Source organism: Melanotaenia boesemani, chromosome 9 (genome assembly GCF_017639745.1).
Source record: "Melanotaenia boesemani isolate fMelBoe1 chromosome 9, fMelBoe1.pri, whole genome shotgun sequence".
Taxonomy (NCBI): Eukaryota; Metazoa; Chordata; class Actinopteri; order Atheriniformes; family Melanotaeniidae; genus Melanotaenia; species Melanotaenia boesemani.
In genome coordinates, this window is record NC_055690.1 from 22725496 (window position 1) to 22750970 (window position 25475).

The 25475-nt window shown below is 36.4% G+C and overlaps 1 long non-coding RNA gene across 1 annotated transcript; it reads left to right on the forward strand.

The window, feature by feature from the left end:
- The first annotated feature begins 2132 nt into the window (after positions 1-2132).
- Positions 2133-25475, forward strand: LOC121646363. Its single transcript, XR_006011612.1, has 3 exons — positions 2133-2143; positions 5691-5694; positions 24993-25475. It is a non-coding gene; the product is annotated as an uncharacterized LOC121646363 (long non-coding RNA).

Below are 25475 nucleotides of genomic sequence, written 5' to 3' on the forward strand. Positions count from 1 at the left end.
GAACTATTTCCTCTCAGTTCTTTTTTTTTTTTTACATTGTATTCCTGCACCTTCATTTGTGGGCATCTTGTCTTTTTCCAAGGTTACTTGATTCTTGAACCTGAGCATGTTTTGGATATTAAAGTGTTCTTAAAATCTAAGTTGTGTCTTCTGACTCTTGATAGATACTCAAGGCCTTTCAGTCAAAGTAAGGTAACCAGATACCAAGTAGTTGAATCATCAAGATCCACAATAAGGACTTTGGATATCAAATAAACAAAAATCTTTTCATGTCTTTGAAGTTCAAAGTGTGTCTATGGTGTGTTTTTCTAGTGATCCCAGGTCCAGCCAGGTCACCAGTATTGCATTTGATCAGGTCAATGATTAGAGTAAACAAGATCAACTTCAGGAATCATTACCCTAAAACTCCAAAGAAGGTTAAAGAATTTCTAACCGTTTTTTGGTTTCATTTAGACAGAATAAAGGTAGCAAAATATAATTAGATTTTTGGTACTTGTGTTTTCTTTTGGCTACTCAAACTCCTCTATCTTTGTTACTCAGGGTTGTCTTTAGGTGTGTTTCCATTACTCCTAGAATTAGTAAAATAGTATTTGAGAATACCTGTCTGATATCGCTAAAATGTTTTTATGCTCTCATGAGGTGGTTTTTCAGATGTGTCGATATAAAAGTGTATCACAAAAGTGTAATGGAGACATTTTTTTCACATTTACACGTCCCCAGACGTGACATAAGGGGTCACGTGACAAGTTCATTTCAAATAAAGATGATGCAGTATTAGTAGGAGGAGTCTGAAATCTTTTTACAAACAATTAAGAAATAATATAACTACCATCCTTGATAGCAAACAACAGCAAAATGCAAGAGTTTTACAAAGAACTAGTAATCTTTACCTCCTCAAACTGGAGTCTTGTGGGATGTGAATTTTACAAGAAAATTGGCTAATACATCAATGGAAATGCTTGTAAATCGCAATTGCAAATTTTTTTTTAATTTTAGAAAAATTGCTTTTATTTTGCGAAAAACTGTAATAGAAACACAGATTTTGTTTGTTGGGTCTTTCCCCTGCCAGCGGCCCACAAATGACCATGTTTTTCTGTGTCCTTCCCCCTTTTTTGTTCCAGTCCTAAATATCTAATGCAATCTCTGTGTATCCATAGAAACTCAAGGAACCACAAGCAAACCTGCAGTATGAGTATCAGTATGCCGTAAACTGTTCTGTTAGGAAAATATTGTACTTTCAGATGTTTAAGATACAAAGGAGCTTGGTCACTAGAAGAACTGAATGAAGTGACACTTCTAAAATGCAACTGTCTGGACTCAGATCAGCACCATGTGTGCTGAAACATCGGTGGAGCATGGAGTTCGTCCAATCTGTTGTTGGTATCTTTTGTTGCTGAACTAATCGCTGAACGTATGGCTTGCATTGTGAAAACAGGCTGTTTTGAAAAAGATGCTCATCGGTTGGAAAATTAAAGTTTGATAGTCTTTCCAGATAACTAGTGATCTGAACACATGTTCAAATCAACCAAAGCTTTGTTCAGGAATTATACCTCTAATGTCCTTGAGTGGTCAGAGCTTTCTTTGATCTGCACAGAAAATCTTTGGTTTTAAAGCAGCAGTGCAAGCACAGAAACAGAATATTAGTAAGATGGAAACTCACAAAACAAGTTTAACTAATAAATAAATAAACTGATGAAAATAAAGATCAAAGAATGTTATTACTAAAACTATTTATTGCATTGACTTTTTGTGGAAATTAAAAGGAGTCATTCGACGAGTTAAATGTATGTTAACCAGGGTTTGATGCTATACTTTATTTATTTAGCTTTACAATTAGAATGTCTTGCAGTTTCTGAAACTTCAATCATTATAAAGGCTAATAAATAAAGGCTAAATATATGACTGTGTAGGTAGATTATGCAACTGCTGAGTTTATAAAAATGATGAGAAAAATGTAAGAAAAAGCAAATATACTCACATAGTTTCGAGGCAAATTACCTACTGAAAGTTTACACACTTCATTGCAAACATAAATGTGATCAGGCAATGCTAATGATTCACACTGGAGGATAATGTGTTGCAGACATAAAACACTGAGGATAGAGATTACCATACCAGGGACTAAAAGGGGGAAAAAAATGTAGTTATGCAGCTTTTATAGTTTCTTGTATCTCTTTTCTGTCTTATTGTCAATATTTGTCTATGTATATATATATATATATATATATATATATAAACATACATATATATATATACATATATATATATATATATTTTTTTTTTAACCTGGTCGCTGTATTGTGCTGAAGAAATTTACTTTTAAAAACCTGGACTGGAGAAACAGCAAAAGGAAAAATGTGGATAGAGGAGAAATGGGAAAAGATAAAACAAATGTAGAATAAAACAAAAGGTAGAAAACAAACCACAACAACTGCAATAAAAGCTAAACAGAGAAACTAAACAGCTGCTACTGGAAAGAAACAGTAAACATCTTAAAGGCTTCTAAGAGAACACAACAGTAAAATCGACACCTGTGAGAAGAAAAACTGAAAAACATGAACAGCAACGAAGGCTCCCCCCTGTCAGGGAGTGCCGGCCCTAGGAGGCCTGGGCCAGGAGTCAAGCCGAGAAACCCCACTGTGCATTAACCAGGGACAGAACCCAGGGCCCAGTGAGCTTGAGGGGCCACACACCATCCAGGGCAATTCCCTGCCCAACACCCAGCCCACCATCCCAGTGCCCCCAGCCAAGCACCCCAGAGACCACAATGCTGGGGGGAACGCAGAGCCCCAGTAGTGATGCCAGCCCAAACTCCAGCTTAAATAACTTAAATATATTGAATAAGTACCGTTTTTTGTAGTTTCCCTCTGGTTGCAATTTTCATCTTAATAAAGTATTTTTAATTTCATTTCAGTTTACAAGCATAGTTATATGTAGTGTTATTTTTACAGCAGACTTTGCTTGCAACAAAAAATAGATGGTGCCAAAACAGCAGAGTTGATAATTCACCACAGCATATCCTCAAGAGCAGATATCTGTGCATGGCTCTTTATGAATTAATTAAATGTCATAGAGCAATGTTGTGTTAGGGGGTCACAAAAAAATTTGTCCAGAGGTAAAAACCCACCAAGACTGGTCCTGACCAAAGAGCACCAATAACCTTTCAACTAAAGCTGAAAACTCTGTGTCCTCAGTCATAAATATTTACATTATGCAAAACACATGAATTCCTGGGGAAAATGATGCATTCAGCAGATGTGTTGATGTTGGTAATCATTTTCATATATAAAGACTAACAGACTTAACTGTCATGATGTTTCTAAGCTGTTCAAACTCCTTGTGGTTTGAATGAATTTGTGTGTATGTGTGTGGTTGTAGCAGAAGCTATAAAATGTAAGTAATTCCATGTAGTTTGATGTGTTATGCATATATTAAGGTAGTGCCCAATTTTAACAGAATATAGTCGGTGAGAAGTTCATCATGAATTTGATTACAATATTTAATTTGAATTCCTGTGCGGTTTTGTGTAGTCCAATCTCCACCATCTTTTCCCTGAAACAGGCCTTTTCTCTCATTCTAACTTGTTACTCATCATTCATTCAGTCAGCATTTTCCTGTGATTCTGCAGATAAATCATGTCTCTTCACTGTGGCTGGCTCTGACTCTCACCTGCAGAGTGTTCAACCAGGATCTGATTCAACTGTGGAGTCTGACTCTGTGCCAAAACTCAATAAAATAATTTTACAAGTCATGGGTGGTAAAATCTCCTCAGGTCTTGGCTTATAGTAAATGTCTCATGAAGTGGGAACAGCTTCACTCCTCTCACACACTGATCCTGCTAGTTTGAGGATCTAAGAAGCGACCTTGCAGTATTAAGCCCCCCTCTCTCAGCAAGAAGGCCAACCTGACTCGTCAGATCCTCAGCTCAAACTGTGTCATAAGCAGAGAGACACACAGTACACATTTTCCCTTGTCATTCTCTCTTCGCTTAAATTTGTTTTTGAAATTTTTTTTTCAAGGTGTTTTATCCAAACTGGGAAGAACAGAAGGAGGAAAAATAGAAATGTAATGCACTTGTTTGCTCCACAGGAAGAAACATTTATTTGACTTTGAAATAAAACTGAACACTTCACCTTATCAGACTCCAATGAAAAGCCATTTCATCTGTTGTAAATGCTTTGTAATTACATGGCTGCTTTCAATATTCCGGCTGTTGAACCTGCTTACTAATTTTAACCCCTCAATAAATTGGTCAGTCATTTAATAAGCCCATTTTGCATTAGACAGTGAACTGTTAATGCTGGTAGCCCCTGGTAGTTTGCTTTGTTATGTATTAATTGTGATCATTGTGTCTGCCTCTTCCACAGAATGATACAAGTGCACCAAGTGCAGTCATTATTATTCTTTTGATGTGTGCTACCTTGTTTGCATCATTTGTCTGTAAACTTAATGATCTTTTTTCATCTTAAGAGCCCTATAAACTGAAATTAAAGTAGTTTAAATTCACATACAATATGTACTTGAGGGATGTAATAATGCACCACTAAGTTTGTTTGCTAATTCACTAGTGCAGTTTTGTATTGCACTGAAGCTTCTCATTACCTTATAATATCCTTTCTCAATCAGTTACAAAACAAAGAACAAAATGACAAGAAAATATGGTTGGGGCAAGTTAACATGGTATTATTAACTCTTTAATTAATTAACACAGCAGTTATTTAATTACTCATTAAATGTGCTTTGTTAAAGTAAGCTGCTCACTGGCCCTGAATATACATACAAACAAACCATGGGTCACAGGAATGGGGGTTGCTGGCTTGGGATGGCCACCATCACACATCTCAGTCATGAAGAGCATTTGTCGTGTTAAGATCAGTTTCCCCTAGACATATATTATTATGTGTTATAACTTGTGACCAGGTAGGTTTAAGATGCACGCTGTAACAATTCTTAAGTGAAACTTAGTTACGGAGATCAAGTCTGGGAAACACTGCCCGTTTATTTCTCTGTAGCCAAAACCTGAGTCAACAACAGGGGACATAACCGTTAAGGGGGCCGGGTAGATTTCTAATTTAACCAACACAGTTCCAGGGTCAGATGTCTGCTATACAGATCTCAGAGTGTAAGACTAGAAACTGAGGTTCCATGCCACACCACCACTCATGCTCAAATTCTACACATGAATTTATTTCAAAATTTGGTTCATCATGAATTTAGTGTGTGCTGGGCTGCACGGTGATGTGGTGGTTAGCACCGCAGCCTCACCTCTCTCTAGGTTCTCCTCCCACTGTCCAAAGACATGCATGTTAAGTGAATTGGTCACTCTAAATTCTCCCTGGTAGTGAATGTGTGTGTGTTAGTCCCTATCTGTGTTGGCCCTGCAATGGACTGGTGACCTGTCCAGGGTGTACTCTGCCTTTCACCTGCTAAATACTAAATGCTCACCTGCTAAATAGTTACTCCAACTTACCCGCAATCAAGCAAAGACTTAGTCCATTATGGTACAGAGAATGAATGAATGAGAAAAAATTAGCATTTTCTCTAATGGTGGCAATCTGGGTTAATTGTTACTGTATTTTACATCTACCATGATCTCATCTTGTTATTAATTTATTTATTTTCCAATAAATCTGGGTACTCTCTGCTAATTTAGAAAATGTAATGGCAAAATTATCCCTATCGCCCAAGAGTAAAGTATACTTAAAAAATTCCTGGATTCAGATGGTAATCCAGATACCTAATAGTGTAGCCACTTGCTCCTTTTTCCATTTTGGCATTTCCTGAACTTTTTTTTCTTCAAAATCCATAAACCATAACAACCTTGTAACATGATCACGAGGAATTATTTTTTTTTTATAGTAAGAATGAACAACTGTTCTTTTTTTTTTTTATTTTGGGCACTTGTAAATAATATCTACTGTGTTAAATAGAAAAAATCCACCATATCTACTCCAAAAAAATACCTGGGATCTTTGGGATTAGTTGGATGAAGGATTTGTGACTTCTTCCTCAAAACTGTGTTTTGAGACCAGAACTACTCATAATAATTAGTGGGATGTGACCAAATCCCACAAGTTTTAAATCAGCAAAGCAAACAGAAAAATTCCCTGCGCATGCAAAAAGATTGTACATGTTTGTTTTTTTTTTTATGATATGCAGTATTCAAATGAGGATTTAGCGTGCATTGTGGTGTTGCCATGGAGAGTTTAGAAGCAGAGCAGGAAGGTCACAAACTCAAAATGAAATTTGACCTAATAGATACCTAGATATCAGTGGACCAGGCAAATAAAGTATTGCTGAACTCCAGCAAAGAAATCTAAACATCACCAGAATGACTTCAATATGAAAGAGTATTTGCTAAAGAGTAAATGCAGTTGGCAAAACCACATGAACACCAGATGAGGTTAAGAGGAGGTGATAAGATATAAGATCAGTTTAAAAAAAAATGCCTATAATAAAACCTTAGCAAATAAGACAGGTAGGCTCTGGCACAGGAGATGCCTCGGACTAATGAGGGCGCATTGCAGCACTCACACAGCAGCTGGTCAGTGCTGGATCTGGGCTGATGATGCTCATTAATGCCCTTAAGAGAGGGATCGAAGATGGGGTACTTGCGGTGGTAAGGGCTCTCAATGTCAGCAGACAGAATGCACAGCAGCATTAGCCCATCCTGAGTAACAACATTCAACACAGCAATACAGACATATGTTTCAATAATCTTTGCCTCTGGCATTCCAAAAACATTTACACAATCAGATCAGGTGGTCTCTCCATTGCCCTTAAGGCATCTATGTCTCTTATTTGCAACAATAATTGCAGCCATTTGTACGTAAAGTTGTGCCAGTTCGCACCTGCTTTTCAAACGTATAGACATACAGTAAATATAGACGCAAAATTAGCCAGTGCAATCAGTTTCATGTTAGTTAAATCATACTGTATATGCCACTTCTATCTATTTGCATCTGGTCCTCCTAGTATTTTGCGCTTTCTGACAGAGATGCCCATATTGCATTTTGTACCATATATTTATCAAGTTTGCACACATTTTTACACATGTAAACCTTTCATAAACCAGGCCCCTAGTGTCTAAATAGAAAAAAATAAAAGGAGAAAAATACCCCTGGAATCAGAAGTCATGGAACAATAGTAAAAGTTAAAATACATTTATAAACCAGTTCTTTTTTTTCATGCTGTACTTTTTGTCTATTACACACATACTCCAGTATTGAAATGATCACATATATATTTGTTTTTTTATTTATTTTTTTAGGGGTGGGACAAATGGCTTTAATCGCAGTTTAAATTCCGTACCATGCGGAACGTTTGAAATTGCACAAGTTCCTGGTACACCTTATACACAGGTACACACGTCAGATGGACTGAAGGAACGTTACATCTTCCTTCAGTCCATCTTATTATCTCTTTGTATTACCATTCTTTGATCAGTCCTTTTCATCCACTCATTAATTTTTGCTTCTCATTCTCTTTTTCTTCAACTTCTTATCTGTCCTTCTGAGTTTTCCGTCTGAGTTTGGGAACAGGGAAGCATGTTTTACTCTCTTCAGCCAACTGAGAGCAGGCACTTCCTTGGAGCAGCAAAAACATTTTTGCATATCAGGGATCTTCATAATGTTACAAAAAGCCCTGACGTCAAAGCTCAGCACTTAGCAACTTTGGCGCTATATTTGGTGAGTTTTTGGACCCTGTAGCAACTCTATTGCAACTAGCAACTTTTTCTGGCATTACTGGAGACTTTTGGAGACTGACATGAAAGCATGTATAGTTTACTTCTTTTCAATGAGCTGTGGGGGCTGTCGCAGGACCCTCCCCAGTGGCTGATCTAACCCTGGCTTACAGTCAGATAGTATTGCCTGTTAATGAAGAGTGTGGAGCAAAATATTTAAAAAGTTAAAAGTACTGTAACTGAGAGTTAGATACAGTACAAATATATCAGGTGGTGAATGGTGAATAATCATGATTAATTCATTTGTAAGTTGTGATTAATCTAATTAAAAATTTGACAGTCCTAATAAAAATATAAAACACCCCTATCAAGCATATTAAGGCACAGGGATGTTTGTATTAGGATATGCAAGAGTTCAACAAAGGTGATCTGGTACTCATCACTGTCATCCAGTTTGAACCATAATTTTGATGTAGCTCAAAGTATTCTCTCCTTCCCTGGTTAAGTTAATATTTTGTGTCTTGTAAATCTGTGACATGTAGGTCAGTAAAATTCCAAAGCTTAGTTCCTCAGATGTCTGTCTCTTTCTTTCTGCTGCTGGGCCCTTTTGTCCACAATTCACTACAAAAAATAATAATTAATGAGGCAAAAAAGAGGGGAAATATAATCTATAATATTAATGTACTGTTTCTGTTTCTCAGCTGTTCTTGTAAGCAAATGGACATTGTTATAATGATTAAGCATATTGTGTAATAACTGTAACAAGCTTTATCCAGGATGGACAAAGTCATTAGTGATACTCAAACAGTACATGATAAGGTGGCAAAAGCAAGACCACACAGTTGTGCATAGGTTATCTCTTCCCTGACCCATGTCTTTCCTTTTTCCTCTACACTAAAACCAGACCTGCTCACAGATGGTACTTGACAAGTTGATACAGCATGTGCTGTATGCTGGTCTACTGTAGTCGTCTTTACCAGTGCCCGGCCAACACAGAAGGTAGTTAACTATTCCTTCTACACCTGTTCTATTTGTATTTGGCTTCTAACAGGCTGAATAAAAGTCAACATGCTGGTGTTAATTTCTCTGTTCTTTCTTTTTTTTATGGTGCATTGTACTGACTTGTGTAATCAGTGAGAGTGGTGAGGCCTCCATGGACTTAATATCCCAAAGCAAATCCAATTAACCTTTAAAACATGTCGAGCAATTTTAGAACTGTAGCTACGTATTTTGAATATGGATGGTACCATAGCCGGTCCTTGGCAAAAAATAAATAAGTAAATAAAATTAATCAAATAATGAAAAGCAATGATTTAGAGCCCTGATTGGTGGCCTTTCCTCGTACGCTGTCTTGAAAATAAAAGATGAACAACAACTAGTCGAAACCCTCAGGAGCAGATTTTAGGAAAGAGGAAGAAAAGAGGTCTCAGTGTAAAGGTATGTTTTTTTTTGTGGTTTGTTTTTTAACTTTGAAAATGCTGTTAACATTTCATTTGCACTAGCTTGAGGCTGGCTAAGTTGAAATAAAGCAAAGTTTCCTCATAATGCTGCTGTAGCTCCTGTGGAACTATAGAACTGTAGAGCAGCCTTATATTTTACTGATGCAGAATTAGCTAGACCATGATTTATGCTGTTTAACACATACAATTTTATTCTGTCTACCTCATCTTTTACCTATACTCTACAGTAATAAGGAAATCTTCTAAGTCCAGATTCACTTAGAAAGTCCTCTAGAAGCTGTTGCAGAGGTGTCTTCCCTCATATCTTCCCTACTGAAATTGTAAGTTCAGCGAATTATTTGTTTTTTTTGATAAAATTGCTATGTATGTTGTAGTTATTATAGTTTATCTTTGATTTTATTATCATATTGTTGGCCACATGTGGTCCAGATGTCAATTGTTGGCTTGAAAATGGATTAAAAGTGTTGTGTGGATCTGAATATGAGGAGCCGGCCTGGGAATAGATTAACAGCAATTTTTTTATGGGCAACATGTGGTGGTCATGTGCTGAGTTTCGTTACATTCACATGGAGTCAACACCAGGAGTCCAGACCAAATATGGGCCAAATGGATCTGTTTTAGGGCTTAATTACCTCTCATAAGTATTTTCTGTCATAGTTATTTGAGATTTTATACTGATATAAAGTAAATATAGTCCATATCAGCCTGCATAGGTCAGTCTCACAAGCAATATCTGCAGGCTTCATTCATATTATTGAGGTTTATGAGTTGTAATCTTTATTGTACGATTGGTAAACATTAATATTGCCTTTTTGATTTTATGAGAAACCTGTGATGAGATGGTGTGGTTATGAGCAAAGTTCCCCAGATGCACTTTGATAAACTGTGTGTGTATGCTGTGTGGTCATTTGGTTAAATGAATTACACCATTTTCTTTTTTTATTTGCATGTGTTAGCTTTTGTTTCCAGATATTTTTTTCTATTTGAAGAAATATACTGGAGCTGTGATCCCAATTGGATGAGCTCAGGTAAAAGGAATTTAAGACTGTATTTAATAACAAAATGAGAGAATAATGTCTCTTGTTTCACATTTGAATGGATATATATGACTTAGAGACTGCCTAGGCACAGTGAGGATAATAACACCTCTCTCAACCACCTCTAGTACATTGTGATGATCTGTAACTTTCTATTAAAACTGCCATATTTCGAAGGCATATAAAATTCAATTGATTATTAATGTTGGAAATTAAATTATATTACATTACTGGTCAAGGCCTGGTGTGGACAGAATAATAAGTTCTGGTTAAACATTGATGCTGAATGAGACCATTCACAGAAAGGTTAAGGCAATCTGTATGTGTTATATATTTGAGTTAACCTCTTCATTACTGTAGTTGGTCCCTGATACTTGGTTAAGGCAGAAAATGTTTAACTGAAAAGTCAAAGCAAAACCATAGAAATAATGAGCTTCTTAAAAATCTATGAAAGGTGAAAGTATTGTTTTAATTTAGCAAATGTCACTATAAAGATGAGTGGTTCACCCAGTAATAACAAGCAGTAACTGCACTGATTCTGAGGCATTCTAATATTAACCTGTGCTCAAAAACACAAGGGTGGGAGGTGTTTTTTTACCGGCTTAATCACAATAAGTCAGGGATTACTCTCAATGCAAGAAATGTTGGAAGATAAATCAATATGATTTTTATGTATTTCTATTTAAAAAAAAAAGAATATTTTTTTTATAGTTGCCACCTGTTGCTGTGGGAAACAAGAATTTAGATCAGAACTGTTGGTTGTTGTTAATGTGGTGTGGGGGAAATATTCCCTGAAAAATAGTGATGAAGTGATTACAAGTTAGAGACATTGCATTAGCTACAAGTCAAGCTTCACTAACACTGTCTAGATGGAATTAAAAATACTTTTCATCATGAGATAAAAGTTCTAAATTGTTTTGCAAGCCCTTTAAATACTAAACAGTGTTTAAGACTATGACCGTGCTATATGACAGGCTGTTTGAAAAATGATTCAGAATTACTCTCTCACAGAAACATGAAATTTAGGTCATTCACACATTATACCAAGTCCTCTCATATATCATACTGAAACCATTCACACAGTATAGTGAAACCTCTCATATATCGCAGTGAAAACTCTCAAACATGATACTGAAATTGCCACTCATATACTATACTGAAATCCTTTCTTCAATACACTAAAATCCTCTGTGGCGTGTCTTCATCCAGACTTGCTACTTTTGATTGCCCGGCTGCAGTCATGTTAGACAGCGGTCTAATAGTCTCTGCTGAGGCCAGTATTGAAGAAGGCAGCTGCTTCACTTAATGATGTTAAGCTCGATTCCGCTTCGATCCTATAAACCCGAAGAGTTGCAAGCATTGTTTCACTTTGCTTTAATGTGCCAAAAGTCACTTGACCACACCAATGGAGACCTTGTCAACTTGTGCACCTTGAGAAGCTATCAGGAATTTTTAAGGGGCTGAGTTATTCAGTCTGTAAATGCTTTAAAAAGATTTCTTTCAGTTGGCATCGTAAATCATAGGTTTTTGACAGGAGATTTTTAATTCATCATTTCATTTAGACTGAATGAATGTTAGAACATTAGAATGATCTCAGATTAGATCACACTTAGTTTAGTTATTTAACTATATGTTCACACAGTGACAAACACATGCTTAATACATTTACAGACTTACACATGCACACGCGCTTTCACACAAACAAAAACATATAAGCTTCATATAGTTAGAAAGAAAGAAATAATCCTATTGATAAGTCTAGAGGGTGAGAGGCCACCCCATTAATTAATTCAGGAGGTCAACATCAGGTGGAATTTAACATTGTTCATGCTGTACCACACAAGCAGCATGAACTAGCAGCAATCACATATCTCATCACTGATTTTCCCTCGGGAAGTGCCATGGTATTAAAAGTAATTCCAAATATGTTTATGATTCAGCATAAACTCATGACCACATAATCAGGACTAAAAAAAAATCACAGCCATTGAACAGACGCAGCACCTACTCCCCTTTCTGCACACAAGATGTCCGTGCACAACATTAAAAATACATCAACACAATCACTATCCCATTTGCATAAGCACCCTTTTTCTATTATTTTCACATTTGAAAAAAAAAATAGAGTTGGACACTTCAACACTGATTTAAACACTGACAAATGAAAACACTAAGACTGGGTTGAGGACATTCTTTATTAAACACTGAGTCAAGGAGACACGGAGCAGCATGAGATAATGGAGTAATGAAGCCTTGTTTACGCTTCCCCTCAAATGCATCCTACACAGACAGACAGCAATGCCAATGTTTCGAAGCAGTAACTCGATCTCACATCACTCGTGTCAAAGTGACTTTGTGTTTCACGACGCTTCGGTTTCACCATCCCTAGCTTCACTGAGATTTCTTCCAGGCGGTTGAGTCGACAACAGTATCCACAATTAGTCTTCATAAAACTTTGTCACCATGTTCTCCAACTTCTTTAGTTTCCTTTGAAAATGTGTGTGTTATTTTAACTGTTACTTTCACTTTAACCTAAATGACTTAACTGAAATCACACACACTAGTAGAATGCCTTTCATAATTACTAGTAAAATGTGATTTCATGAAGTTTCACTATAGAGTGTAAATGATTTCAGTATGGCGCATGAGAGCATTTCAGTATAATATATGAGAAGTAATTCCAGTATGGTGTATGAGAGGTTTCACTATAGTGTGTGAATGATTTTAATATAAAATATAGGAGGTTTTAGTATAATATGGGAATGAATTCACGTGTGTCCATGAGAGGGTGATTCTGAATAATGTCTCAAACGGCTCCCAATAGTGCTAACATGAGCTCCATACAGTGATTATGTGCTAATTAAATAGAATGCTGGGCTTTCTTACCTGTGGACCTTTTATAACACAATTTTCAAGGTTGCAGTCGACATTGTTTGGCTCTGAGTTATGTTTTGTTGATCCTTGGGGTTGCTGCACAGATAATAAAAGAGAACTAATGTCTACTCTTATTTAGAGCCCTCTGTGTGGGTGAAGACAGGGTCCTAGACAGCAAACATTGCAGGAGGTGACTCACAGGGATGCACAGAGAAAAAATATTCATTTAACACAGCTGCTCTGACTTTTAATATTATAGTCCATTCAACACTGAGCCTTATAAAGTAATAATAATTTGTGAAACCAGCTCAACAAATATTTTTAATTTCAGTGTTTTCTGTAAACAGTGATAGTTACAGCAACACCATCTGTAATTTTAATCGAACCTCCCAGGCATCACCACTACCCTTGTGTCATGCCTGACCTTTTAGTCTTGGGTGGAAAAAGTGCCCTTTTCGAATGAAAATCAAAGCATTTTTTCCTCTCTTGGGATTTTGGCAAAAGACAGATTGTTGTAAATGGCACCCTTTAGCCTAACAAGGAAGCCCATAAAGATTTTGACTATGTATGTTTTTTCCCTTGACCCCCTGTTAACCCTAAACCCCACCTCTCCATTTGTCTCAAGCTGTCCCCAGCACTGTATTACACATTTTCCATGTTTAAAATCTCAATTCACTATCTCACTCAAATGCATATAAACACACAATGGCAGTCACACATATATATCTACTGTTGTAACATAGATTGCCTGGCATTTAGCTTGGATCGCGGCTCACTTTGACCGTGGTATTGTTTCACTAAGCTTTTGCAATGTGTGATTTAATATTTATTTCAATCCAGTGTTCACCAAAATCAACTCATCTGCCTCTATTCTTATCCTGATGCTCCCACCACTATGGAACTGGGTAAATCTGAATTCATCAGACCACATGACCTTTCATTGCTCCAGAGTCCAATCTTTATGCTTCCTAGCCAACCGAAGCCTTTTTCTCTAGGTAACCGTACTGATTAGTGGTTTTCTCATGGCTGCACATCTGTTCAGTCCCAAAACCCCTAAGTTCTCTCCGCATTATGTGTGTGGACCCTTCTTAAACAGATTCACATCTTTTTGTGTCTTTCCACACAACTGGCTAAGAAATGACAAGCTACTCATTGCATCAGTTGGTGTTAAATAACCTGTTGCCAGCTGAAAGATAATCTCCCAATCAGTAATTTTCTAATATGAGGCCCGTACATATTTGCTTAGTTAAATCCAGATGATGGCCCTGCGATAGACTGGCGACCTGTCCAGGATGTTCCTTGCCTCTCGTCTGCTAACTGCTGGAATAAGCTCCAGCTACCCGCATAAGAATGAATGTGTGAAATGAATGTGTGAATGAATGAAAATCCAGGTGATGACTTTTCTTTTGGGCCAAGCAGTGTATACATGATATGTGATGTAAGAAACTCTTCCTAGAGTCCTTGGTATTCTTTTTAGTTTCTCATTTTCCTTTTTCCTGATATTGCCATTATTCAGGATGGCTACATTGATCACTACAGCTTTTCCTTGCTGCTTATTTATCATCACAATGTCCAGTTGGTTGGCCATTACCAGTTTGTCAGTCTGTATCAGGATCTTGGCTCTCTCATTCTCCACCAGGCTGGGAGGTGTTTCACATAGTGACCTCGGGATCTCCAGTCCATTTTCTGCACAGATGTTTCTGTTCACTATGCCGGCTACTTGGTAATGGCGTTTCAACTTTTTGCTGCCAGTATCTTGCACCCTGTTGTTAGGTGCTGGATTGTTTAAGGGGCCTCTTTGCACAGCCTGCACCTGGGATCCTGCCTAGTGTGGTAGATCTGGGCCTCTGTCTCTCTGGTGCTCAAGGCTTACTCCTGTTTCAACATTGGCAGGACTTGTTCATGTCAGCTGGCATGCAGGGTTTTTTTCCTCCCATGAGGTACCTCCAACACCTTTTCCTCCAATTTCCATTAATAATAAACAATTTAATAAACATTTTTTTGTAATTAAGAATACATTTTGATTAATAAATACAATATTGATTTTTTAATTTTTATTTTATATCATGAATTGCGCAACATATTTACCATGATGTAGCTGAACTCGGTTACAACTGAGGCCAAAACTGTCAAGTTAAGTTGTGGTCTGGGTTAGGAGGAGTTGATCTTTAACTGGCTATGTTTTTGTGTTTGTTTGTTTGTTTATTTTTTTTAAATCTGGAAAAACACTATTTGTCCTCATGATTAATATTGATCAATAATGCTTAAATTTAACTAAATTTAAAGGCTGACATTCAGTCTGAATTAATTCTTCTTATTCTTTCCCTTTAAATTATCTTAATTGGTTGGTATCATTATAAATATTAAACACAAACGGACACCATAAAGCAGCTTTACTGAGAATTAATTGCAATAGTCTGCCTCTGTGCTCTTCTTATCAGTTTTATCCCTCACTCTGGAATAAGCATGCATAATCTGCACTGTAGCAGTTCTGACAAAGGAAATCTTCATATTCTTCTCCTTAAGTAAAATATGTGTAATGAGGCCTTAAATAATTTTCTCTTTTCCAATATTAATGTTTAGCTGTTTATCATTACTCAACTTTTATGACGCCTTTTCAGCCAGACAGATAATTTAGATTTTTAATGTAAAATTACTTTTATTTAAAAATGGCAGATGTATTTAATTAGGGAAAGGATGATTAAATTAGAAGTGAAAGTTGGCATTAATGAAAGCCTGTTAATTATTTGTTTGACCAGTTGATTCATAAATGAACTACTGATACTGTAACTACTGATAATATTATGTTTAAATTTGCACAATTAATCAGTTTAGCCAACAGCAGAGGTAATATTTAATAATTAGGTAATAATTAAAGGTACAGTTACCAGTTATTGAAGAAAGTATTCAGCCCACATCCTGTGTTTTACACTTTGTAGATTTTGAGCTTAAATCAATTCTAGTTTATTTTTCCTATTGATGAAATATCATGTGGCAAAGTGAAAGCATGCTTGCATATAAATATTTCCCCATTCCTCCTGGGCTCCATCAGGTTAGATGGGAAGCACATGAGCAAACTGTACATTGTGATCTTCTAGTCTTATGATGGATGAGCTGTAGAACTGTTTATATAACCTAGATTCTCTGCTTTAAAGTCCGTTCATATAAAGTCATCTAACATCATGATGAAATGTACAGTACAAACTTTGACAGGGCCACTCAAGAACTGTCAGAGACTTGTCCTAGAGTTATCTTGGCTGCATGCTTTTGTTTTTTTTCTTTTCTTTTCCATCAATTTATGTGAGGAAATATTGTTTTTCACACTTTAGATGATGAATTTTCTTGTTGGCTCAAAATAACTGTATTATTATCTTTTATATTTGGCAGCTTTTTCAAGGACTGAACGCCACTTCATCTGCACAAGGTGAATTTTTAAAATAGATTTTTCTCTATGGGATGAGATCATTGCAGATGGATTTCTATGTGCTGCCGTAAAGGATCTCTTAAAACAAATATAAAATTTTCTGCAGCAATAACAAGGGATATTTTGTGAATTTATCTAACATTAACAGCAAAACAAATAACAGATTTTGTTTTTCTCTGAAGAATCATCCTCAGATTTTGTTTCAGTTCCCTTCACAGGAGTTTAGCTCTCCATGAATTTGGATTTTTTGCTTTTCAATTCAACATGTTGTATTTTCATTTTTTCTTTTAATTCAAATTATCTTTATTTGGACATTGTTTGTTCTACTACTAACCTAATTGATTACACATTAAAGTATAAGTTACAGTCAGAACAGAAAATTCTGATAAAGAACCAGTTTGAAAGAGTTCACTTTTAAATAAAGAGATAACCCAAGCATTGCATAAAGAAGCAGTTGTTGAGTTCTTGACAAGTTTAGCATGGTAACTGGTTGGAAAGGTAGATAAATTATGTTCAATTACAAATACTAGGAGTAACTATTTGTGATTTATTGCATAGTGTTCCCTCTACTCTGTGTCCATGTGTTACAGTGTTCCATCTTTATTTATGTCATATTGTACAATTACCTTCCTGTTGCTAGGAGATGTCTGAAATGTTTTCTCTGGGGTCGTTGTCACCCTCAAGATCTTTAGTGGGCAAAGTCAAACAGATCATATGTGTAGGCAAAATGCAAAGGATTATTGTAATGAATGTGGAAGTCATCATGAGCTGATCATTAATCCCAGCACATCTTGATTCTGTCATTTTTAAGACTGACTTTTAATTAGATAAAACATCCCACTGCTCTTTACCCACTTGTATTTATTTCCATTATGTGCTTCATAGTGAAGATTTTCAGTTTACTCACATACATACCACTCTCATTCTTTAGCATCTTTATGCAGCAACTGACCACTTAATTTAATACAACTTGCTAGTCCTGGGTTGTACCCCCTCTTGCCTTCAGAGTGCTCCTTCAACTGTTTTAATTGTAAGTGGCATAGGTTCAACAAGGCATTGGAAACATTCCTCAGAGATTTTGATCTATCTTGACATTATAGCATCACAAAGTTGCTGCAGATTTTTTATGTTGCACATCCATGTTAGGAGTCTACCATTCCATCACATCACAAAATAGCTCTTTTGGACTAAGATATGGAGATTGTGGGGGCTATTGGAGTACAATGAACTCATTGTCATGTTGCAAAAAGCAGTTTGAGATTATTTGAGCTTTTATGACATGGTGCATTATCCTGCTGGAAGTAGCCATCAGAAAATGGGTGAATGTGGCCATAAAAGGATGGACATGGTCAGCAACAATATTGAGATCGACTGTGGTGTTAAAATGATGCTCAGCTGGTCCTAAGGGTTCCAAATAATATCATCCCCTACACCATTACCACCACAAGCAGCTTGAACTGTTCACTTAAGACAGGTTGGGTCCATGCCTTCATACTGTTTATGCCATATTCTGACCCTGCCATCTGAATGTGGCAGCTGGAATTAAGACTCATTAGACCAGGCAACAATTTTCCATCTTCTATTGTCCAATTTTGTGAGCCTGTGTGAAATATACCCACTACCCACTACTTTTTCTCTCACATAAATCCGTCTTATACACTGTGTTCTACTCCCTTTCCCCCTTTCATTTTTATATATTTGTACTCACTCTGCGTTTTTTTTTTATTTGTATTGTATTGTTGTATTGTGGTCCTGTGTATGCACAGTTGTCTGTTTATATGTATGTACGTTATTTATTCCTGCTGGGGCCTCTTGGCCAGGTCATGTTTGTAAATGAGAACTAGTTCTCAAACATTTTTTTACCTGGTTAAATAAAGGTTAAATAAAAAATAAAATAAAAATATAGCACCAGTTTCCTCTTCTTAGTTGATAGAATTGGCAGGTGTGGTTTTCTGTTCCTGTAGTTCAATTCTTCTTCAAAGTTTGTGTTGTGCATTCAGATATGGCATTCTACCTAGGTTGTAATGAATGCTTATTTCAGTGCCTCTCTATCATATTCAACCATATATATATATATATATATATATATATATATATATATATATATATATATATAGATAGATAGATAGATAGATAGATAGATTTATCACACAACCACTATGAGGTGTGATATTTTTAAATATCAAATATGAATCCTTGCTTTACATTGACTTGATCAATTTTCTTTTATTTTCTTTGTGCAAAACCCCTTTCTTATTCTCTCCCATTTTAGTCTCATATCCTTGCTTCCATTACTTGTCACATCATCTCTCTGTCACTCCCACTTCACAATGTTTTCAGCTCTTCACCTCTCTGAGCCTTCTTCAAGTTCTCCTGTGTACCCTTGCTAAATTGAGAGTACTGTTAATTAAGATAATGACATCCCATACTGCATCTAGTGGATAAAACATCCTCATTATTTTTGCGTGTAATTAATATGTTTTATAAGTTGTACCAGAAAATATTAAAACAAGGACAGAGATCTGGGTTTTAAAAAATTATTTTACATCATGACTCTCATATTTAGCATTGTTTTCCATTCCATTGTTTTGGTAGAACATGATTAACAGGAAATATTTCCAGATGTGTATCTTTGTTTGCTGTATAGAAGTCACGCTGTGATATCAAAGGCACTTCATGCCTTTTTTTCAAGACTTAATTTTTCTTATTAATTACAACAACACTGTGACCATATTTCAGACCAGCCTCTTCCAAAATTCTGTAATTTGAAACTGTTGTATGCTCATGTCGTGGTTGTGAAGGAAACTGATTGTAAATTGTAAAAATAATGCAGAAGAAAAGAAAGATTAAGTTGTATAAGTGTCATTTAATTAAAAACATGTCTGTCAAAACATGCATTTAACATTTAGATTCAACTATTTAAATTAATTTTAAACACCAACTATGTATTTTTAATGCATAATTTGAATCCTTTGTGAATGTGAGCACAGTAGAAAAGTAAAGAATTACAAATGGCAGAGCAGTATTGAAGCACTATGACAATGAAAATGGGACCTCTGGCTTACAAAGTTGTGTAGTAATGCTGGGCTTACATCAGAAGACTTTTAAAAGATTTGTAAAAGACTCTACAAAACTACCAGCTCACACCAGCTCACATCTAAGGACTGATCTGCCCACTGCAAAGCAAACAAGGGGAGAGTTTCCCTCCAGGGAATTACACATCATTTTAAGTGAGCCTTTGCATCTCCACCAGGTGTTACACCGACTCATCAGAACCTGGGATGAATGAGTTTCTGTTCTTCTCTCGTTTGTTAGATCATTATACCGTAACACTTAAAAGATCCACAGCAGACATTTACTTCTTAATAACCATCCACTCCTCTTTCTGGACCGTCTTCCGACAACGTTTCATCACTGCTTCTTGTTTGTTTTGTTTTTTTTTCTTTCTTTCTTTTTTTCTTTTAGCCCGTATTTGTTGGTGTTTTCTCATGATTCCTGTTTCTGCTTTTGTCAGAGCTCATCAATTGGTTGTTGATCGTGTTTCGTCACTGGGAATTGCGATAAAATCAAACACGTTTGATATTGTTGGGAAATGATTGACGTTAAACAGCACAGATTACCAGCTTAAACCTAACGATAAACCTAACGATTCTAGTAAGACTACTTAGATTTCCTAAAGACTTCCATTTTTAGTCTGCGACTGTGAAAATCGTTTGGTGTGAGCCCAGCATAATATGGATAAAACAATACACTGATCTGCATCATTTTATTGGGCAATAGTATAAATTCAATTTGAAAATATAACACAGTGGTGTGTTTTGAAAGGAGCCTTTCTTACAAAGCAAATGGCAGAATGGTAGAGGTCATGAAGCTTTTACAATAAGCCCTTATTGTGCTGATCTGTAAATTACATTACCAAAGTCAAACATTAGGGGGATGGTCATTTGAACCAGTGTTAGTCTTGCAGAAGCAATGAAAGAGGAGTGCATCCTTTCAGAGGATGCCCATTTTTTTATATTGCCATGGGCGTTATTTGACAGTGTGCTTTGAAAATGAAATTAATGTCCAGCCAGATTTCCAGATAGCCATACTCAGGGGACCTCATCTAGAGGCATCCCATCAAGGGTTAAGATACCTAGGATATTTGAGGGCCCCTTCTTACCAAATAACAACTATGGCCTGGCCTGCTGGAGACTACTGAAACTAAGCTGAGGTTGTTGACAGACTATATCTGGGGAGTTTCTGATGGAGTAAAATTAATCAAAGTAGAGTTGGATGAATATGTCTACTGTAGAGTTTACTATTAATGTAAACTGAGAAATGGGTGGGGACCAAGGATCAAACCCTATGGGACACCTATTGTATCTGGAAGGGATTGAGATAGAAGTTGCTCTAATTTCATGTACTGGAGTCTTTGTGGTGATACCACACAAAGATTTAACTAAAATACTGATATACTTAAAAGCTATTCAATGAGACAATTGTGATTCCTAGAACTGAAGGCCTTGGTTAAATGAATAAAATGTGCAGCACAAAGAGTCCAAGGCAGAAGTATGTTATTGAAGACATTGACGGTTGCAGCTGTTTGCCCATAGACAGTTCTGAAACCTGACTGAGCTCTGGATGAGATGTTATTGGCTTCCAAAATAATCAGTAAGTTGACAATTTGACAAGTTGACAAGTCTTCTAAAATCCAGATCATTGGTTTCTGCTAAAGTTTTTGGACCTAGACAGTTTACATCTGCTTTGCACCACAATGTCCTGTTTTACAATATTTCACTGCTCTGATCTATGCAAATAGTAAAGTGTTGTTTCAGTTAATTTTTTTTTTTTTTTTTTTTTTTTTTTTTGTTTTCCACATATCACATGAACATTTTAAAGCTCAATTTTCAGAATTGTTTTATTTTGTTAAAACAATAGATGTTTGTTGTTGTTTAATTAATTCACAAGTCTGACTGAGCTCATGGATAACATTATATTGTGATATTTATTTTTTTATTTATGAATAGCAGAGATTGCGGCTCTTGAATCAAATCAAATCAAAATGGGATCATGGCAGAATATTGGCAAACATGAAATCCTCTGAATTTAGGTATTATTGTATTAATCTTGTTAGACTTGTTAATTAAATCCTTAGTAGATAAAAATCTCTTTTTTCACCTCCTTTTAAGAATTACTGGCCATGAAATGACAATGACTTGTTGAATCATAAATTAAGTTGTATCTCTAGAGAAAGCTTTATTATGGACCTACTATTTTCATAGTTTATCCGTATAACCATTTTTGTATCTCTCATGGGATTGGCCAAAATAAAATATTGTCAGCAGTATGCATTATGCTGCTGCTTGACACAATGTGTTTGAACTCCATTATAGTTTCCATCCTCTCATACCTCCACTGATCCAGACAGAAGCTCAAAAGTAATAAGGAGATATTTCAACAAAATGCCATATATATACATATATATATATATATATATATATATATATATATACAGTATATATATGTATATGTTTGAACCAGCATCCACATTCCATTAATTTCTGATAATGGACACCTCGTCGGGCACAGCCATGGTCCATTAAGAAAGAAAAAAATATTAAATAATTTATGAATGCATTAATGTTATTTTTTACCGGCAAAATCGTAAATTTTTCACAAGTTGTTGTGACGTGTTGCCAAGGTACCCGGCTGTAACTCAGAACCTGCAGCACGGTCGCCAAAGAATATTACGTGACACAAACATTGTAGGGCGGGTTCAGCTCTTACAGCATGTTTGTGTCCAGAGGACTATGCGCCATTTTGTTTCAAACAGTGAAAGTACCCAAATAGTTTCCTACATCGTTCAGTAAGCCTGCAGGCTGCTTTCACAGTGACGCCCTGTCACACCCTCCAGCCAATCAGAATTGAGTATTCACCCAGACCATGGTATACATATATATATATATATATATATATGTGTGTGTGTGTGTGTGTGTGTGTGTTTTCTGTGGTATTAACAACAGACATTTAGTCTTGTCGACATGTTAAGTGAGTTATGTGTTTACTCACTGGGTCCTGAATAGATATATTTTGTTGTAATCTAATTAAAAGGATTTAAAACTTCATATATGAAAAAAAAGGCAAGGAAACAAATATATCTTTGTTCTTTTTAAAATCACACCATGGTCAATGATTTCACAATCATCATCTCGATTTCAGATACCTTTCTTTGCACAGAAATTTCTATGTCAGATTCTGTTTCTCCTTCTGCCTCTGTATTTCTTAATCTGTTTCTCTGTGCTCTCATTCTGTTTCTGTCTCTCCTTTCCTCGGTCTTGTCTCTTTCTATCTGTCCCTCCTGTGGAGATATATCCTCTCTGCTTGATTGCTCTCTTCTGATTTCTTCTCCTTGGGTGGTGTTTGTCAGAGGAGTAAGGTGAGGTGGGCAGGGGTGCATTGGTTATGTGTGAGTGGGAGTCAAAACAAGCAAAATTGTCTCTCAGTGAGTCTGACACATCACAGGTTTGTTGATTGTGTTTGTGTGTGCACCTGCCTGAAGATACACACATGCTGTTTTGAGAAGTTTCTGAGTTTGAAGTTTGATACTTGTTGGTGCACTTAATCAGCAAGTGTGGTTTTCCAAACAGCAGGAAGCCCCTGCTTAGTTACCACAACAGATTTGTTTAGGATTGGCACAGGGTAGGGAAATGAAGAACTGATACTTCTGAAAGCTACAGCCAAGTGCTTTCAGAGGTAATGCTATCTTATTACATGGGATAGTTATAGATGACTAAATCCATCAGTGAGTTATTGTTTCAGAAACCTTGTTTATTTATTTTTTTTATCAGATTATAATTTTTTCGCATTGATCAGGAATGTGACATTTTTCATTTTAAATTAATTTAGATTGTTAGAATAGAAAAAATGCTATTAAATCAGAGGGGAAGCAGGCCTTACTAAATCCTATAAATCTCTGGATGGACTTTACATCACTTTAAACAAAGCATTTGCCAAAGTCATAAATGTGTCCAAAAAGTACATGAGCACTCATTGTGTCATGCAGCAAATCAAGTGAAATAGAAAGTTCAACTTCCTTCCATTGTACAGTTTTACATGATGCCAAATGTCAAATTTATTCACATTGCATGTTTACAAACAAGCAAAGTGCATGAAAGTCCAATATTGTTTCGTTATTGCTGTTGTTATTACATAATTTATTAATAAAATTAATCCAAAAGCACAAACATTCCATAGCATGTAGTTCCAAAGCTTTTTAGTAGCAACACAATCAAGAAATAATTATCTGTATGACATGATATATCATAATAAATCTTTCACATCATTGTGGAGAAATTTTGGCCCACTCATCTTTATAACAATTTAATTGAGGCTTATAGCATTAATTTAACCACTGCCTTCTTAAGGCTTTTTTTTTCTTTTCATCTAGAAACTATGTTTTAGATTTGCTGCTGTGTGTAGAGTCATTGTCCTGTCACATGGCCCAGTTTGATCGTTGCTGTTGGGCAAAAACCTCCTATGTCCAAAATCATCACTCCTCTACCAACAACTTAACAGCTAGGTTTTTTTCAATAAAGATGAGAAAGTTATAAAATTTTAATTATTTAATTATTAAAATCTTTGAACAGATTGTTCTAATTCTCAATCAGCCATTAGCAGCTACAGAGCAAAATCTGCACAAAAAATATTAAATCTGTTGAAATGGGCTAATTATCTACAGCCCAAGCAGAGCAGCACAGTTTCATTTGACTTTGTGTTAACATGAGTGGCAGCCAGAAGGCATGCCCCCTTCATTTGCTGCTCATTTGGATTAAATCTGTGCAGCTCATAGACTGTGTATAAAAGATGAATGGAGCCTCTGTGACGTCACCCATCTGAAGAGCAAAAGTGAAGCTCGTTGGGCGGTTCCTACCATTGCCATCTTGGCAGTGTCATACCTGCTTTCGCTCCCAGAAAATACAAAAATGGGCAAAATGGTGGAGCTGAGAAGGGGGGTGTGAGCGTGGGGGTGGATGATTGACGTCTATCAACTTCTGAGCTGCCTGTAGCTAAGAGCTAACTGAGCCAACTCGGATCTAACATGAGCTAACTGGCTAATGTGTAAACGCCCTGGTAAAGGGGAGAATAAGTTAAGAACACATAGACACCAGTTTTCCTCGGCTCCTGCTTGTATTAACTGGGGTCAATGCATTGCATACATTGCAAATAACTGTAGACACAGATGTTATATACACAGCTATAATGCCAACATTTACAAACCCTTCAGTAGAGTGAACATACCAAAATATCATAAACAGAATAAACATACTGTGACTCGACTCATTTCCAAAGGTATCAGGCCTCTAACCCATACGTCACAACAGAATTAACAGCACTCCTAATTTAGCAGTACAGAAATGAAACACAGAACACAATGGATACATACATGGTGATACATACATGGCAGCACAGGTACTAAGATAATCCATGGGTCTTACTAACTACAGCAACTCAACAGACGGAGGTTCGGTTAGCACAGAACGCCGTTAGCTTCAAGCTAATTATGTCAACTCGGTACGTGGATCATCACAGATACAGAATTTAGTTTATCACATTAAAACACACAGTCACATCAAGCTACAAAGTAACCCCTGGCAGGTTTATCACTTATTTACCCACTTGCGAGCATAGATCATTATGAGGGTGTTCAAACCTGGTAAGGGGGAGAATAAGTTAAGAACACATGGACACCAGCTTTCCTCGGCTCCTGCGTGTATTAACTGGAGCGAGGAAACGGGGCGCCTCGCTACACAGCTCAGTAGGGCCAAACTCCCCCTGCTGGCGCCCTCTGGCTACTGCATTAATTGCACTGATTTTATCTCAAACACCAACAATCTTATCAATCAAAACCCCTTTTTAAATATGATCTCAGCATTTAATTCCATTTCTCATTTGAGTTTCATTTCAATCCTCTACAAATTAAGGTAGGTGGGTTAAAGCTAAGGTGCACTGTTAGC